The sequence below is a fragment of the Monomorium pharaonis genome, chromosome 2, assembly GCF_013373865.1.
Source record: "Monomorium pharaonis isolate MP-MQ-018 chromosome 2, ASM1337386v2, whole genome shotgun sequence".
Classification (NCBI taxonomy): domain Eukaryota; kingdom Metazoa; phylum Arthropoda; class Insecta; order Hymenoptera; family Formicidae; genus Monomorium; species Monomorium pharaonis.
Window position 1 is genome coordinate 1,033,077 of NC_050468.1, and position 18,704 is coordinate 1,051,780.

The following is an 18,704-nucleotide window of genomic DNA, read 5'->3' on the forward strand; positions in this document are numbered from 1 at the left end:
CACTTCGCAATGATCCATGAACACTTGATGCTCATGAATACATATTTGTTATAGATAAGTTCAATAGATGTCAGAAACATGAAACGTATAGTTAAATAATATTTATAAATAAATATAAATTTACAGTTTTTTTACTGCTTTTTACATATGCGAAATAACATGTAGAATAACTTATAAAAATATGTTTTTGTTCTGTTCTTTTGATAAAGCTAAATTATATCCCAGACAGCACACAATATTTATAAAATATTTACAAAATATTTATAATATTTATTTGAATATTTTATAAATATTTATCCAAATTTTTTATGAATATTTTTGTGGTCTTAAATTTGACAGATCATAAAGATTTATCATAAATGTTATAAAAATATTTATGAAATATTTACAAATATTTACAAAATATTACTTGTACAAATCTTACTACCTGGGATATGTATAAAAAATTATTTTATTTTACATTTTATTTCTATAATAAATCATCGATAAAGTATTATCTTTTATATAATAATGAATAATATGTTGCTAATTTTATTCATGTTTATCTTTTATTTTGTAAATATATTTATGTGTAATATGATTAAAAAAGTTATAATTAAATTTATATGTATATATATATTATAGTCAACCTGGTTTACCTGGGATAATATATATTTGCAAGCATGTATAATTATAAAAATTAATATCTATATATTAATTATATTTAAATTTCAAAAATATAGACGTCTTTTTATTGAAAAGTTGTCGTAAATGTGTGACAAGTTTATATTGTCAGCAATTTGTAAATAATAAGCTACAATTAAAAAAACTTCATAGTTTAAAAGCATATATGCAATAACAAATGAAAATTATTATATATGTGTTGTTGCTGTCATGTTTGCATCATGATGCTCAAGATACCCATATAAAAATTGGCATCCAGTGGATGTGCACTGGACATCCACTTAAACCTCCATAGATCCGTGGGACGTCTATGTCCATGGTGGAAGTCAGATGGACGTCCATTAGAGGTCTAGTAAACTTCCTTAGCTCCATTGGAGGTTTACCTCCATGGCGGAAATTATATAGAGGTCCATTAGGGATCCAGTAAACTTCCATGACTCCATTGGAGGTTTATCTCCGTGGTGGAAGTTAGATAAACATCCATTAGAGATCCATTAAACACCCATAGCTCCATTGGATGTTTTCTTCCATGGTGGAAGTTAGATAGACGTCTATTAGGGATTCACTAAACTTCCATAGCTCTATGGAACATTTACTTCCATGGTGAAAGTTAGACAGATGTCCATTAAGAATCTATTAAACTTCCATAGCTCTATGGAACATTTACTTCCATGATGGAAGTTAAATAGACGTCCATTAGGGATCTAGTAAACTTCCATGGCTCCATTGGAGGTTTATCTCCGTGGTGGAAGTTAGATAAACATCCATTAGAGATCCATTAAACATCCATAGCTCCATTGGACGTTTTCTTCCATGGTGGAAGTTAGATAGATGTCCATTAGGGATTCACTAAACTTCCATAGCTCTATGGAACATTTACTTCCATTATGAAAGTTACCCAAATAACACACTTGTCAGAATGAAAACTTTAAGAGAACTTTTTAAAGAAAACATTTAGATATCTTGGACATGATGTCAAATGATAACATTTATCAGAGACGTCTACTAAGAGAGGTCTTTGAGATATCTCATTGAAAAGTTTCATTTAAGTTTCTTGAAAATGTTGTTCTTATGACATCAGCTAAATAATATCAGCTTAATGTCTCGTAAAAAATATCACAATGCTGTCCGATTTTTGAGCCGTCTATGCGCGTCGTAGTTGACTCAAAAATCAGACAACACTAACATCTTGATCGAGAGATCCATTTAATATTTAAAAAAATTATCATAAAGATCATGTTTTCCAAAATAACGGTTTGTCTACAATTATTGCGCACAAAAAATGCACAAAATCTAAATTCATCATATACTGAATAAAAACAAAATAATAAATGTACTATTCAATTTTTCTTAGAATATATGATCTATAAAGTTAACCATCTAATTAACCATTTGAACGCTTCAAAGTATTAATGTTAAATAGATCGCAAATTCCATCAAATTATTAAGGTTATGTAAAAAGATAAATTTAACAATGAAATTTATAAGTAAATAAATTAATGCTGTTTATTTTTAATGTTTTGCAAAATTTAATTGCTTTTATAAAAATAATATAATTGCGTCAGTTTATAACATATAGGTATATGTAGACAATAACAAGTACCCATGTCGATGAGTAAAATTGGCGTAGCAGATAGAGTACAAGGTTCGTAATCCTAAGGTCCCAGGTTCTGGGACCTTACCAAAACCTACCAGCGGCAAGTAAGAATAAAATAAAATAATATAATTTAAATTTAATTCATTAATAAAAATTTGTCCTAAATTTAGTATGTACTGTTGATAAAAATAATTTTAAAAAAATGAAATTTTTATTTTTAATTTTTATTTCGTCAATCATCTATCGAGACTCCATAAAGCTTCTACTAATGATCCACAAAACATCCGTCAGTCATCCATCGAGGTTCCATGAAGCCTCTATTAATAATCCACACAACGTCTAATAGACCTCTTTGACGACGTCTAATGGAGGTCTATTAGACGTACGCAATGCGGAACTGTGGATTTCTAATGGCTCTATATTAGACGTCTAATGGACGTCCACTGGAAGTTTAAACTTCCATGGCAGACGTCTAATGGACGTCTATTGGAGGTTTGATTTCTATGTGGGTATAATCATTCATTCGATTGAATCATTCATTGCCGTCATGTTGCTGTCATGTTGTAGACAACATAATATATGAGTATTGCAAACTGTTTGCTCGGAAAATTTCGCCAACTGTTTGCATGTATAAGCAGACATATTGCTGTATTCGTAACGTGTTCTACTTCAATGTCAGCAAATATACAGCAAATATCTAGCAATACATTTTGTGCATTAGTTTCTTTAAAATGCTTAATCACGCTTGGCTATCTGGGTAACGTCTCCAATATTATTTTTCATTAATATATTAGATCTAAGAAATCATGGTTGATGAGGAACACAGAAGGAAGCCTTTCGAGCAGTGTTCACGGAGACACCAAAGACGAATTATACAAGAAGATATGAAAAGAGTTTGTCGTCAAAATCTACAAGATATATCAGCAGTCATGTGTATGTTGATGAAGCAGAACGACTTCATATAACAAACGACTTACAAAACAGGAATATAGAAACGACGGATGGAAATCCATCATCCAGTCATTTAGAACTATTGGAAAATGAACACGAAAGCAATATGCAATCACTTGAAGTATCAAATAACAACATATCAGAATATAAAAAAGAATATTACGAAGAATTAATGAACGATAACAATGAATATTATCATTGTATTTTGGATGACTCAAATGTAAATGAACTACCTTGTGCAGATGTACAATCTGACAATGAACAACTGGAAAATTTTAGACCTGATTTGCATGATTGGGCTCTACGTAATAATATATCACACACAGCTATAAATGAACTATTACAATTGCATTTAAAATATATTCCAAATTTGTCATTACCTAAAGACGCACGGACTTTCTTACATACACCCTACATAATGAATTATAAGAGTATTGCAGGTGGAGAATATGTACATTTTGGATTACCAGATGTCATAAATTTACTTATGAATAAATATGCTGATGCAGGACTAACTGTTAATAATGTAATTTTCTCTTTGAATATCGACGGTTTACCAATATCTAAGTCGTCATCTCATTGTCTTTGGCCAATTCTCGTATCTGATGAAATTTTTAAATCTGTCTGCATAATAGGCATATATTATGGCGCAGATAAACCGACATCAGCCAATGATTTTCTTGGGCCATTCATTAATGAATTAAAAATACTTATACAAGATGGGTTCATATTTGGCGAACGTCGTATTAATGTTATTCTTTCCATTATTATTTGTGATGCTCCTGCGAAATCATTTATCTTATACACAAAAGGTCATAATGGATTTTCAAGCTGTTCGAAATGCACTATTGTAGGAGAATATATACAGAGAATTATGTGCTTTCCTTATTCTAAGACTGCTTATAATCTCAGAACTGATGAAGAATATCATTAAGGAGAAACATCGCTAGTGCAAATTCCAAATATTGGCCTAATATCATCTGTTGCATTAGATTATATGCATCTAGTTTGCTTAGGTATCGTAAAAAAGTTGTTGCTGTTATGGATGAAGGGACCATTGACAATACGAATTGGTAGTACAAATAGAAACTGTATATCCGAACATTTAATTGCATTAAGAAGTTCAATGCCAAAAGAATTCTCACGAAAACCGAGAAGTTTATCAGATATTAAATATTGGAAGGCCACTGAATTCCGACAATTCATATTATACACTGGACCTGTTGTGTTGAAATCAGTCTTGCAACGAGAAATATATGAACATTTTTTTACATTACATATTGCTATTTCAATACTAATAACTCCAATATTAATCACAAACAACAATATAAAATACGCTAAAAATTATTGGCCTATTTCGTGGAAAGTTTTCAAGTTCTATATGGCAAACAATTTGTTTCCCACAATGTGCACAATTTACTTTATTTAGGTAATGAAGTAAGAAGAAATGGAGCATTAGATAATTTCAGTGCTTTTCGATTTGAAAATTGTTTAGGCAGTTTGAAGAAATTGATTAGAAAACCTGAAAAACCGTTGCAGCAAGTAGCACGACGATATAAGGAACGGCAGTTGAAAATGTTTCAAGAATCAATAATAGTTCCTAATACATGCCAATTAAAAGATGAACATCATGACGGACCCCTTTTACCAGACTTTCTACACAATACCATAATACAATATAAAATAATTCACAGTGACAAATATTACATTAACTGTAACGATGCAAGTAATAATATTGTAATGCTAGATAATAAACTTATTGTAAGAGTTTTGAACATAATAGTAATGAGACGAGCAAATGATATTTATATTATAGGAAGAAAGTGTAACATTATCGGTAGTATATATGAAACGCCATGTTCCTCAGCAATACTGTCTATTTTTACAGTCACAGAAGACAATCAATTACTGTATTGTTACCATTAATCAAATAATATGTAAGATGTGTATTATACGAAAAACAGAAAATGAATTTATTGTTATACCGTTATGGCACAATAATTAAAAAAATTATTAATTAAAAAAGTAATTAATTAAATTAACATACACCCACGGATATCGAATCGTTCCATTCTAGATTTAAGCAAGCATTAAGATGAAGCAAGTCCAGAAAATGCCCATCCTGATCAATTTATATGCTAGAATTATACATGCATGTATGGTTCATACATATTTAATTGATGTAGTATATAAGTCAGAGTGAGATCTTTTGGACTTGCTTCACTCACAAGGGAACGGACAGAACTGTCCCTCACCGATTTTAATGCGCTTTGGATATGTTGTAGAACATAAGGAATTATTAGACCCATATTTTTTTTTATCTGCGTATCTTGACGTTTAGGAGTTGAAACTACCTCTCGAAAAGAACGCATTTTTTCGTTTTTTGCGAATATCTTTGAAAATATAAGGTTTATGAAAAAATGTTCTATACGAAAGTTTTATGGTATTTTATACTCTTTACAATAGTATATTTGTATTTTTAAAAAATTTTAAATTTTTTAATTTATCCCACCTCCCACCCTTTTTTTCAACATTTTAAAAATTTTGTAAGGACAAAAATTAAAGAGCATTAAAAGCCGAATCTACCCATATATAATAACATATGGGTTCCATCATTCTCAATTATTAGCAAAACGAGATAATAATCTCGCGTTGTAGGTGCCGCGCTAGAAGTAGTGTTGCGTTATTTCTTTAGTCGCGTTACACTCAATAACTGCCTCTTCTGCGTATATTTTTATATTAAAACATAAAAATGCATTAATTTTAATTATATAATACGCACTATATATTACACGATATATAGCATAAATTCATATATATAACAAAAGTAGCATATATATACGTATGTGCCTACGTACATTTTTATTGTTACAAATGCGAATATAAATTAATATGAAGCAAAATATTTTTTAACATTTAAAACTGCAAATACAATATAACGAAATATATAATATCAAGAGAAAAATATAAAACATAAACTGCAATAACTATTTGCATAATTATATTATTTATACTATATGCACGTAGCACGCTCTGATAATAAAGATAATATAAGTATATAATTTAATTTAATTTGAAGTTTGAAAATACATTTATACGGATGTATATATACATTTTGCATATGACACGGACAAATAACTTTAATATCAGTGTTGATAGAGGGACCGGTTGTTATCGCGCAAGCGTATCACGTGAGGCTTCAATAAAATATCCATTAGTAATAGGAAGGAGATCTTTGTTCGTACATCTTGCACACGACACCAACGTATAAATATAGTAACAGTGATAGACGGATCGGTTGTTCTCGCGCAGGCGTGAGGCTTCAATAAAGTATCTATTAGTAATAGGAAGGAGATGTTTTTTAAAAATACAAATATACCATTGTAAAGAGTATAAAATGCCATAAAACTTTTGTATAGAACATTTTTTCATAAACCTTATATTTTCAAAAATATTCGCAAAAAACGAAAAAATGCGTTATTTTCGAGGGGTGGTTTCAACCCCTAAACGTCGAGATACGCAGATAAAAAAAAATATGGGTTTAATATTTTTTTTATGTTCTACAACATATCCAAAGCTCATTAAAATCGGTGAGGGACAGTTCTGTCCGTTCCCTCGTCAGTTTAGTATGGGACGCAACGCTGTCGTAATTACAGAATTTGTTGAACAATTGTATCTTTTAGCTCTAATCTTAACATAAAAATTTAAAATAAAAATATCCTGCTCTATTTTTTTATTTGTCCCTTAAAATTATGTAAAATATTACTTATTGTTAGCTTTAGATTAAGAAATACGGATTATACGGAAATAAATTTTGCAAGGTTGCAATATAATATTGCCACAATATTGTGCAATATCTGTTAGGGAATATTACATTTGTAATATTGCTACAATATTGCACAACATCTGCTAAAGAATATTACATTTGTAATATTGCTGCAATATTGTGCAACATTTACTAGGGAATATTACATTTGTAATATTGCTGCAATATTGGTTATATTATGCACTATTGCAATATTTCTGCAACGTTGCAGCAATATTTCATGCTGTAGGGGTGAATTCAAATCTGGCCTCAGAATAGCGCCATCACGTCAGGATTTTGAGATATTCTAATCTAAAAGTGCAAAAATGGCTGTTTTAGGGCATTATTGGAGTTCACTCCTGGTTGCAGAGAATTTTACCGACAAAAACAAAACAATACACTGTAAAGTACAAATCTTGCCCTTGAATTTTCATTTTGAAACATCTAAATAGGTTTTTTTTCACCGAGATACAGCAGATTTAAATTTGTACTGCAAACAGAAAATCAAATAAAGCGATAATGTTGATTTATTTGAAATACCTGAAATCTTTTGGTTTTGAGTAATTTTGGGAAAAAGAGTGTAGTTCAAAGAGTCCGTCGCTGCTCACGAATCTGGCACTCAGATTTCCACAATTAAACATGGTGGATCCAATATCGCGGACGATAATCCAGAAAATTTAAAATTAGAAAATTAAAAAAAATTGGCGCACTCTGCGTAAAATTTCAAATATAAAGTGTTTCTTGCGATTTTTCGCTATAATGCGTTGTTTCTGAGTAAAAAATTTCAGAAGACTGCCATTTGTGGGCGCAATTATATTTTTGAATCGACGTCCGCCATATTTATAATCTTTTTTATTTCCATAGTTTTATTTGCATCAGTACATAGTCAAGAAATTTTAGTTTCAATCTTTTGATTTATGAAATCTTTTTCTCTTTTGTTCCAGGCTTCTAGTGTCAGACTTTCTTTTATGGCTAACTTCCACGGGAGCGTCCCATATACGCACAGTAATAAACAAACACAGCAGGCTGAGTGAAACGGACACAGACCAAATGCGCACGGACCAAATGCGCACAGACCAAACGGACACAGTAACCAACAGACTTACCACAAGGGTTGCGACTTTTCGGGCACCTCTACCGACGGGGGATGCGGGAGGGCGGGCGGAGCCCCCCTTGCACCTTCCCGTGTGTGTGTGTGTGTGTGCAAAGCATTCTCTGCACCACATGGGTTTACGACTGTGCGCATTTGGTCTGTGTCCGTTTCACTCAGCCTGTTGTGTCCGTTTATTACTGTGCGCATCTGGGACTCACTCACTCCCACTTGATCACACTTAAGATTCCAGCAGTAGTCGGCCAACATGTGACATTCCACCGACCTTGGTACTTACGTTCCATTTCTTTTATGTCCTGATGGAATTTTTCTTCTTGCTCTTCACTTATGTCTCCAAGATTCTCAGAGAATGATTTCAAATGAAAATGAAGGAAGTGGACTTTCAAACTTCTGTTACAACCTAGTTCTTCGAAACTTTTGAGCATTTTCTCAACAACTACCTCGTAATTTTCGTTCTTATTTCCTAAAAAAAAACTTTTGACAACATTTTTTAAGTCCACCCATGCCGCTTTTTCATATTTTGTCATCGTATTTTCAAATTCCGTAAACTTCATAACTTTTCTTATATCCAGTCCATTGAAGACTCCTTTTATTTTTGCATCAGATAAGGATGGAAATATCTTAAGGAAAAATTGAAAACATTTTCCATCCTTGTCAAGTGCTTTCACAAATATCTTCATATGTCCTAATTTGATGTGTAAAAGAGGCAGAAGTATTTTTTTAAAATCAATCAGAGGTTTCTGAAGAACATTAAATGATCCTGGCTTGAGAGACTTACAGAGGCCAACTTTTTTTATTCTAATGTTCTTCCCTAGCTCTACTATCCCACAAACAAATGTAACACGGATTTTTTGTGTATCCTAACTATTGCCCAAGAAGTATAGTTGTTATCTTCAAGTCACCGCATATGAACCATTTATGTTCATCGTATCTGATTTTTCCAAAAATTTTTTTTCATATTCTCGTAGGATTCCTTTAGGTATACTGAGTGTGCAATGGGGATGGAAGTGTATTCGTTGCCATTGTATAAAAGAACCATCTTAAAGCTCCTTTTTGAGGAGTCGATGAAAAAATGCCATTGACTACGATCATATGATAAACCCAATTTTGCCATCAAATCATGTATATCCGTACAATAAGTTAGTTCATCATCTTCAGCAAAAAATGGAATGTAATCTTTCTTTCTGTCTCTGTACCAAGCAAAAGATGTCCCCGGAACCAACAGATTCATCTCTTGTAACCTAGACCCTAGCAATTCTGATCGACTTTTAGGCAGCATCAAATCTCTTACTAAATCATTTAGACGAGCTTGCGTGAACAATTGAGGAGCTTCTTCCTTATCGAAATCGATACTAGTACTTATTCTATGCGGGTTCTACTATCAGGTGGTCTGAGGAGTACGTGGGGGAAAGGTAAATCAAATGGGAAATGAGTGGAGGGCCGTATAGAAATTTTGAGAAAATTGTACGCGGTCGCAACCGGGTGCTCCGAGGGGGTCGTGGGGGGAATGTAAATGAGATGGGAAATGAGAGAAGTATAGGAGCGGGGGATTTTGTGAAAGGTGTGAAGGGTGTCTGCTGGTGAAACCGTACGGTTTGAGGCGCACGGGGGTACGGATTGAGGCGCACGGGGGTACGGATTGAGGCGCACGGGGGTACGGATTGAGGCGCACACAGTAAGCGCGTTTGCTGGTGAAACCGTACGGCTTGAGGCACACGTGGAATCTTATGAGGAACGCGTTTCAAGGATGCGTACGCGGTTTCAAGCGCACACAAGAAACGCGTCCGCTGGTGAAACTATACGGTTTGAGGCGCACGTGAAAATCCATGGGGAACGTGTGCGTATGCGGATTCGAGCGTACGGATGGGTGAGTTATCGCGCGCTTTTTCGTTTTTTTTTTTGCACTTTTACTCGCGTCATCTTTTAATTGGTCGTCCTCTCGACCTGGGAACGTGTTCGATGCTGAAACCGTACGGTTTGAGGCGCACGGGGAAATCCATGGGAAACGTCTTTTGTTGATGCGTATACGTATATTTAAGCGCATAGAGTGGTCGAACAATCTATTTTTCGACGATGCGTAAGCACAGCGGAAAAACGCTTCCGACGCGAGACCGTACGGATTCAGGCGCGATGAGCGATTCCTCTCGTTGTTTTCCGTTTTTGCATCTTTACTCAGCAAATTTTAATTGGTCGAGCCTGTGGCCTATCTCGTGAATTTCTTCGGAATGTGCACAGTATAGTTTTGTCATCTAATAATAATAATATTTCTTTCGTATAGCATTTCCGTTTAAGTCGGGTATATAAGAGCGCGTCGTTTCTCTGCATTTCGTTTTTGTTGCATGGAGACAAGATTTTCGGCGGAAATTGAAAACGAGGAGGTTCTTTATTGCGACGAGTCAATGTCATCTACCTCAACCGCAAGCGAAGAGCGTAATCGTTGGTTCGTGAAGAAGGAGAATAAGCGATGGAATTTGGGGACTTATCATCTAAAGAAAGAGATTGGAAATGTATTTGCGCGAGAAGACTTGTGGATAAAGACGGTAATGGCTGTGAGTGATCGAGGAAGGGAATATCTGTTTAGTATACCAACGGGTTTTCGTTACAAGACGCTTTATTTTATCACGGATCGAATTGGTCCTATATATATCGAAGCGAGCAAGCGTGTGAATCAACGAGTGGAATTTAAAGTACCGATCGATAACGAGGGTTCTACTATGTGGATCTCTAGACAAGAATCATGAGTGATATTGTTGAAAATATGGCTACCGATGCGCTAGTCGATTTGTCTTGGTTGAACACACTGATTGAAAACGCGAGCGATCGACGAGGAGGTCGATCGCTCGTGAGTGGACGATCTTTTTACGAACGCGGCCAATATTGTTGACAAGGAGAGTTATCTATCGTGGGAGCGTCGATGTGAGGAATGTTCTAGTGCGTTGAGAGAGAAATGTCAACGTTGTCCCGTGATAACTGGAACGGTAAATTTTTTCGTGTCTCGTATTTTGAGCTTAGAGGGAATAAGGAACGAGTTACGATATCGTTTTGCCTGTGTTGGTGCTGGCCTTGGTGAGAGATCAGGATTGATTTGGTCGGAAATTGAAACTGCTTTTAATAAACGTGTGTTAACGGGCACAGTGATTAATTCATGTTATATCAAACCTATTGAATTTCTAAAGGACTCGAGACACAAAGTGATCGAGAAAGTGCGCGAACAGTTAGATAAATATTCATGTTTGAAAGTTAATACTGTGTTTAATGGAAAATTCGTTGCCAAAGAGCGCTGTTAAAAGTATTACAACCGCGAATAAACAGCTGTTCGGTTTGACCAATTTGCGTGAGTGGTACGAAAGATTTGTGATCAATGCTGTTCTTACGTCACTGGAGGAATTTCAGGAGCGTGATAGCGGATGGGTGCTATCGCGTATAATGAATTTAAATGTTAATATTAATAAATGTGATCCCATGCAGACGGGATGTTGGTGCGATACACCGGCATACGTAAAATGTAAGAAAGCGGTGGTGAACGATAACGCATGTTTCGCGCGGGCTGTGATCGCTGCGATGTATCCCGTTGAGAAGAATAAAAAAAGATGCAGTTCGTATCCTGATTATGGGACGTATTTAAAATTCGATAGAATAGAATAGACTTTCCGGTTGCTGTGCGAGATATTACTAAATTTGAATTTTTGAACAATATATCCGTAAATGTTTTTATTTTTAAAGAACGTGATAAAAAAAAGATCGTTCCTCTGCGCCTTACGGCTAACAAGAGAAACGTTCACATAAATCTGTTATATATATCGGATCCACGACATAACCATACGGTGGGTCATTATATTTGGATAAGCCAGCTTTCGCGATTGGACTCGAACGAAATAAAGACTAAAACCAAAAAGTTTATATGCGATCGGTAGGTGCATTAATATTTTCTCGTAGATTTTCCTAATAATTAACAGCTTTGTAATTTCAGATGTCTGCATTATTTTTATTCGATCGAGAAATTATCCGAGCATGCCGTGGATTGCAAAAAGATGAACGATGACTCTATTGTTGTTCCCAAATGGCTTTCATTTCCCAACTATGATCGAAAGGAGCGACTCCCGTACGTGGTATAAGCCGATTTGGAGTGTCTTTTGAAAAAGAAGAAGGAGGAAAGCTTTATGACAACGGAAAACGGATTCGGTTATCAACGTCATAAAGCGTTTAGCGTTGGTTATTATGTCAAATGCACGTTAAACGATGAATCATCGTCATCAATGTACATATCGCATCGCGGTCAGGACTGTATTTCCTGGTTTGCGAAAGAATTAAATTCTTTAGCGCATCACGCGAAGGATATTCTTGGCATGATTGTGTCTATGACGGAGTTGAAGAGGGAGGAGATGCGTAGTTTCTCGGACGCGAAGTGTTGTCACATATGCGGAAAAATATTCCTGGCAACGGACCTGCGTGTGCGCGATCATTGTCATATTACTGGACGGTACAGGGGTGCGGCGCATTTATTGTAATTTGAATTGCCATAATTCCTTTATAATTCCGGTTTTTTCATAATTTATCTGGTTACGACGCACATTTTATAATTAAAGAAATTGCTAATGAATACGAGGGTAGAGTTGATTTATTACTATTAAATAAAGAAACATATATTTCGTTCACGAAGAATGTTAGTTCTACGAAAGAAAAAAAATGGCATAATTGTGTAAAATTGAGATTCATAGATTCTCGTATAAATTTCTAAATGAAAGTCTCGGTAAATTGGTGTCGTACCTAGATAGAAGTGACCTACGAATAACGCGATCAATGTTTTCTGATTTGAGCGACGAAGATTTTGAACTGCTCGCACGTAAAGGCGTGTTTCTGTACGAGTACGTTGACAGCGTCGATTGGTTGCTAGAGACGAAATTACCGTCGCGAGAGACTTTTTATAGTTCGTTAACGGGAGAGAACGTGTCCGACGATGATCACAAGCATGCTGTTAACGTTTGGCAGCGTTTTAACATTAAAAATCTAGGTGAATACAGCGATCTGTATTTAAAAACGGACGTGCTACTCTTAGCGGATGTTTTTGAAAAGTTCCGTGAGAATAGCATAGAGAGTTACGGTTTGGATCCCGCTCATTATTATACGTTACCGGGCTATACGTGGGACGCGATGTTGAAATACACAGGTGTTCGTTTTGAACTCCTGACCGATATCGATATGGTGCTGTTTGTGGAGCGTGGTGTGCGCGGTGGTCTTAGTCGAATAGGTACGCGCGTGCAAATAACAGATATCTACCGTGCTACGATTCGTCGCAGCCATCGTTGTTTCTTATGTATTATGACGTAAATAATCTGTATGGTTGGGCGATGTGCCAACCGTTACCGTACTCGTGTTTTCAGTGGCTCGACGACATTGCTAATTTCGACGTAATGTCGGTGACCGCGGATTCATATTTTGATTATATTTTGGAGGTGGATCTCGCGTATTCGCACGAACTGCATGACGCTCACACGGATCTTCCCTTTTGTCCCGCGCGTACGACGCCTCCCGATAAGCGGAACGTCAAGCTTTTGGTCACGCTTCACGATAAGTCGCATTACGTGATACATTATCGCAACACTGCCTGCGACACGGATTGCGCGTAACGATGACATCGCGTATTACGATTCACACAATTTCCGTGGCTTCGCGGATACGTAGAATTGAATACGAGATTTAAGATTGGTGCGAAAAACGAGTTCGAAAGAAATATGTATAAGCTAATAAACAACGCGGTATTTGGAAAGACCATGGAAAATGTGCGCGATCGTGTGGATGTGCGTCTCGTGACGAGTTGGGAGGAGAGGCACGGAGCGGAGGCGTTAATTGTCAAACCAAACTTTCATAGTAGAAGCATTTTCGCTGAGGATCTGATGGCCATTGAATTGCGTCGATTAGAGGTGACGCTAAATAAACTGTTGTACGTTGGTATGACTATTTTAGAAATAGCTAAAACCCGCTTATACAAATTTCATTACGATTATATGTTGCCTCTATATCGGGACAAGTGTAAAGTTATGTACACGGATACGGATAGTTTGATATATTTAATCGAGTGTTACGATGTGTACAAGGATATGAAACGTTTTATTGATAGATTCGATACGAGTAACTATTCGGAGAATAATTCGTACGCTATGCCGCTGGTGAATAGGAGTGTACCGGGTTTGATGAAGGACGAGAACTGCGGCGCGATTATGACGGAATTTGTAGGTTTGAGGGCAAAAATGTACGCCACGAGAATTTTTGGAGGGAGGAACACGAAGAAAATTAAGGGCGTGAAGAAAAACGTGGTGAAGAGAACGATAACGTTCGATGATTTTACGCGATGTCTACAAAACAATATAGAAATGACGCGTCGTCAGTCGAGTATACGATCCAGGCTGCACGAGGTATACACGTTCTCCGAAATGAAAATTGCTCTCAGTCCTTACGAAGACAAGCGGTACATCTTGCCTGAATTGACGGAAACTCTGCCGTGGAGTCATTATAGGGTGTCTCAATAATATATACATAAATTGAAATAATATTATGTATTTGAACATATTGTGTGTAATACATGATTATAATAATAAACGATATTACAATACGATTTTTTAATCCACGAATTATGTGATTTATCCATTCCTAACCACTTCACGTAAACCTCGTCGCCCTTTTTGCGTAGAACTTTTTCAACTAGATAAACGTCGGGATTGGCGACTCGTTGTGCTCGTAGAATCCTCCGGCTATCGGTTCACCACGATAATCCTTAAGAAGGTAAGTCACTGGATTTGTTTGTTGTACCTTGGCTACGCGAAACATCTCGGTGTTCCAATTTGGTGTATAATCTTTTTCAAAAATCGTTTTAAACTTGCTGACGCGTACCGGCTCGCCGATCTTGAATCTCGCCAAGGCGGCGATCTTCGTGTGACTGTATACCGTAGACAAGAGCCTCTCGGCGACGCTCGGTGTTACGTTCGCTGGCTGCGTGCCGATCGTTCGATGTCTTCGATGATTGTAGGATGACACTAGTTTTGGCAGCGCATCGGTCCATCTGTAAGATCCGTTGAGCGTGAACATTTTCCACATGTCGTTCTTGAGCGATTGAATCTCTCCACTACGGACGCTTTCATTACCGAATACGTAGAATAATGATTCACGCGATACTTGTTGAGAATTTGACGCATGTTAGCGTTGTAAAACTCCTTTCCCTCGTCCGTTTGCAAATTTTTCGGATGTCGCACGTTTTCGCGAAATATCTTTGCTAGGGCTAAGGCAACTTCTTTTCCTTTCTTGGTTTTGAGCGGTAACGCGTATTTGCTCAGAACGTCGATAACCGTCAAAATGTAATTATGTCCTTTGTTGTCTCGCGCGTACGGACGCATCTCCACTACGTCGGCCTGCCACAGATCGTCGTATCTGCGTACCACTACTCGTTGTCGTGGAAAGTTTTTCCGGGCTTGTGCATGCAGTTCGTTCACGAGTCTTCGTTTGTCGGCGCTCATTATGTCAATTATAAAAGATTACGAAGGTCCTGCAAGTGTTTGTGTTTTTAATGTTTGTTGGCGATGTTGTGAATATCAGCTTCCAACGTCGTAATCAAATCTTTCACAATGTTCCGCAAACTGCGTAGGTTTTCTCCCTGCGTATTGATCTCCGTTCTCAAATCTAACAGATCCTTCGTCAAGCTACTGTCGATCGTGTTTTTCAAATTCTGTATAATGTGTGTTTCATATTTCATGTCGAAATCGTTTACTTTTTTTTCATACGTTGTTTGCAATTCTTGCAATTCCTTTTCTAATTTTTCAACGTTTCTTGAAAACGCATCTCCCGATTCTCGTATTTTATTTTCATACTTTACGTCGAGATCGTTTACCTTTACCTCGAGCGTTTCCTGTAATTTCTGCAACTTATCCTCGTGTTCTTTCATGTTTTTATCGATTAATTCCTTTAATTTTCGTATCTCGTTCTGAAAGGTTTCTAAGTTTAATCTGTTAGAAATAATTTGAACGAGGCTTCTGTCGAATAAATTTTGTAAGTCCTGTATCCTTTTCTCGAGCGAGTCCAAAGTCGAGCTATTATTCTCACAAGGGAACCTCGCGAACCCGTAAATTCTGATTTTAATGAAACTTGGCAAATGTAGAGGGGGTAAATACATGAATTTTGAAATTTTTAGTAGCGGCCCAAAAACGAGTAAAGGGGTAAAACCCCCTTTAAAGGGGTAAAACCACTCTTTAAAGGTTGACATTTTTGCGTTTTCTCGATATATCACGTAAACTAAACAAAATATAAAAATAATATGATAATCAGGTCAATGTATCGAGCCAAGACAAATTTTCTTAATACATTATAATTAATTAGATAAACATTATACAATTATAAACGCGACTAATAACACTGTGTTAAAGAAACGTTTCGACTAGACTTAGTCCTCTTCAGTCATAATATATTACCAATATGTATGAACTTAAAACACGAATGAAATGATGGACAAGAAAATATAATTAAACAATTAAACAAGATGACTATTGAACAACCATAAAACAGCTCAATGCATATCAAATTATGTCATAATAAATAAAAACGTAAACCAATGAATAATATAATTAAATGAATAATAAAATGAAAAATAATGAAATTTTTTCGTAAGTCGGTTTTCATATTAAAATTATAAGATTAAAAACGATAGAATGTTATGAATAACATAAACTGGTATGCGTATTGCAGAAAACTGTATACTTATATATGTTAATCGCAGATCTTAAAACACAATATTAAAAAAAGCAACAACATACAAAGTATTCGAGAAAGCGCTAGAGACCAGTGTAACGTTCGGTAGTCAGAGGCCGAATGAGCGAGACTTATTTTCCGTTGTTCATTTTCGACAAAATGTCAAACAATAATAAGAATTGTCAAGACATTCCGTGTCCTTCTGTAAATTGATGCCATTAACTTGCTCCTTAATATGAATCATTTCTGAAACCTTTTTTGGTATCTTGATTCAGAATCTAATATTTTAACGTTATTCTAATCAAACACGTGGTTATTTTTTAGCATGTGTTCTGTTACCACGGAGTGTCTCGACGATTCCAATTTAAAATTATTCGCATGTTCTTTAATCCTGGTACGTAAATGTCTCTTTGTCTGTCTTACATATGATGCGTTACAATTTTTACAGCATATTTTGTAGACAATATTATTCATTAGATTTATATCGGTTATGTCCTTCTGCACCCTGATAAACATGTTCAATTTATTGAGGCATCGAAAGCCAATCATAAACAAATCTTTGTTAACAAAAGATGAGGCTGCTTCAGATATGTGTCTGATATAATGTAATACAAAATACTTTTTCTTTATGCGTTGACTTTCAATTTTAGCCTGATTAGTCTGTGAGTTCCACTTAATTATTCAAATGTTTTTTAAGTCTGTTATTAATTTCATGAAAAACAAGATCTAATGGATAACCGTTGTCCAGTAATATATTGATGCAAAATTTTAAATTTTTTTGTCAAAAAAATGGATCTGATAACATAACTGCTGTATCTATTAGGTTATAGATTGTTCCTATTTTGTGACAACGAGGATGATGCAAAAAAAACGAAAAATATCTTCCCAAAAATGTCTCCTCTCATTGTCACAAAATAGGAACAATCTATCAGTGATTTCCATTCCTAAAATGTGGTGTAATTATTTTTTTGAGGAATACGATAATTGTAAACACAAAAAACCTATTAAGGACAAACACTCCCTAACGGACTCAGAGCCAAGGAGAGAGACCGCCAAGAAAGAAAAGAGCGGAAGCCGATCAGAGCGAACGAAACTCGCCGAAGATCCTGCATAACGCAGCCGAGCCGATCAGCTGATGGACCCGAGATCCAGCAAGAAAGACAGCCATCGAGCCAGAGCTCCGCCATCGAACAGCGCAACAGCGATAGCGGCGTAATCGGAGAAGACACCGACCTACCGCATCGTGACTCACCAGCCAAGCGGCGAAACGACGGACAGCAGCATGCAGCGATATACTGCGTTACTGTAAGTCCGATAAACACTTGTGTAATGCAAGATAAACTATAAGCGAGCGCGTCCGAAAACACTCAAAATACGCAGGCCCCCGGTAACTTAGTTATCGATAAATAACACTAGCAATTAAATAACAGTAGCGAATGTCAGGTGACAAAAACTCGCCGATACGAAACGAATCGTGGCTATTTAGCAAAGCTGCGGCGCAATCGATACATTATTTAGATCTTGCCTGGCGAGCGGCCCAAGTCCTTCGCGAGGATCGGGATAACGTTCGTAGAGCTTTAGAATTTCCCCCCGAAGGCAATAGCGAGCTACCCGAACACGTGATATGCGAGCGAGAAATTCCCTTCGCGAGTCTCGATTCAAGTCTATTTGACAACGCGACACGACAAGACCGCGAGATCAGACGGACTAAGCCATACATTAGCTGAACTCCGAGCCGTGTATCATCACGAGGCGAATTTTCGCTGACCTCGTACGATTCGGACATCTTTAACCCGGACGAAATTCTCGAACAATACGCAATGAGTACCAACGAACAAGCACAA

General features: G+C 36.2%; 1 protein-coding gene across 2 annotated transcripts in view; it reads right to left on the bottom strand.

Annotated features, from left to right (window-relative positions):
• LOC105831373 (pre-mRNA-processing factor 19) overlaps nucleotides 1–18,704 on the bottom strand; it is a 210,192-nt gene that overhangs the window by 27,560 nt on the left and 163,928 nt on the right. The window lies entirely within an intron of this gene.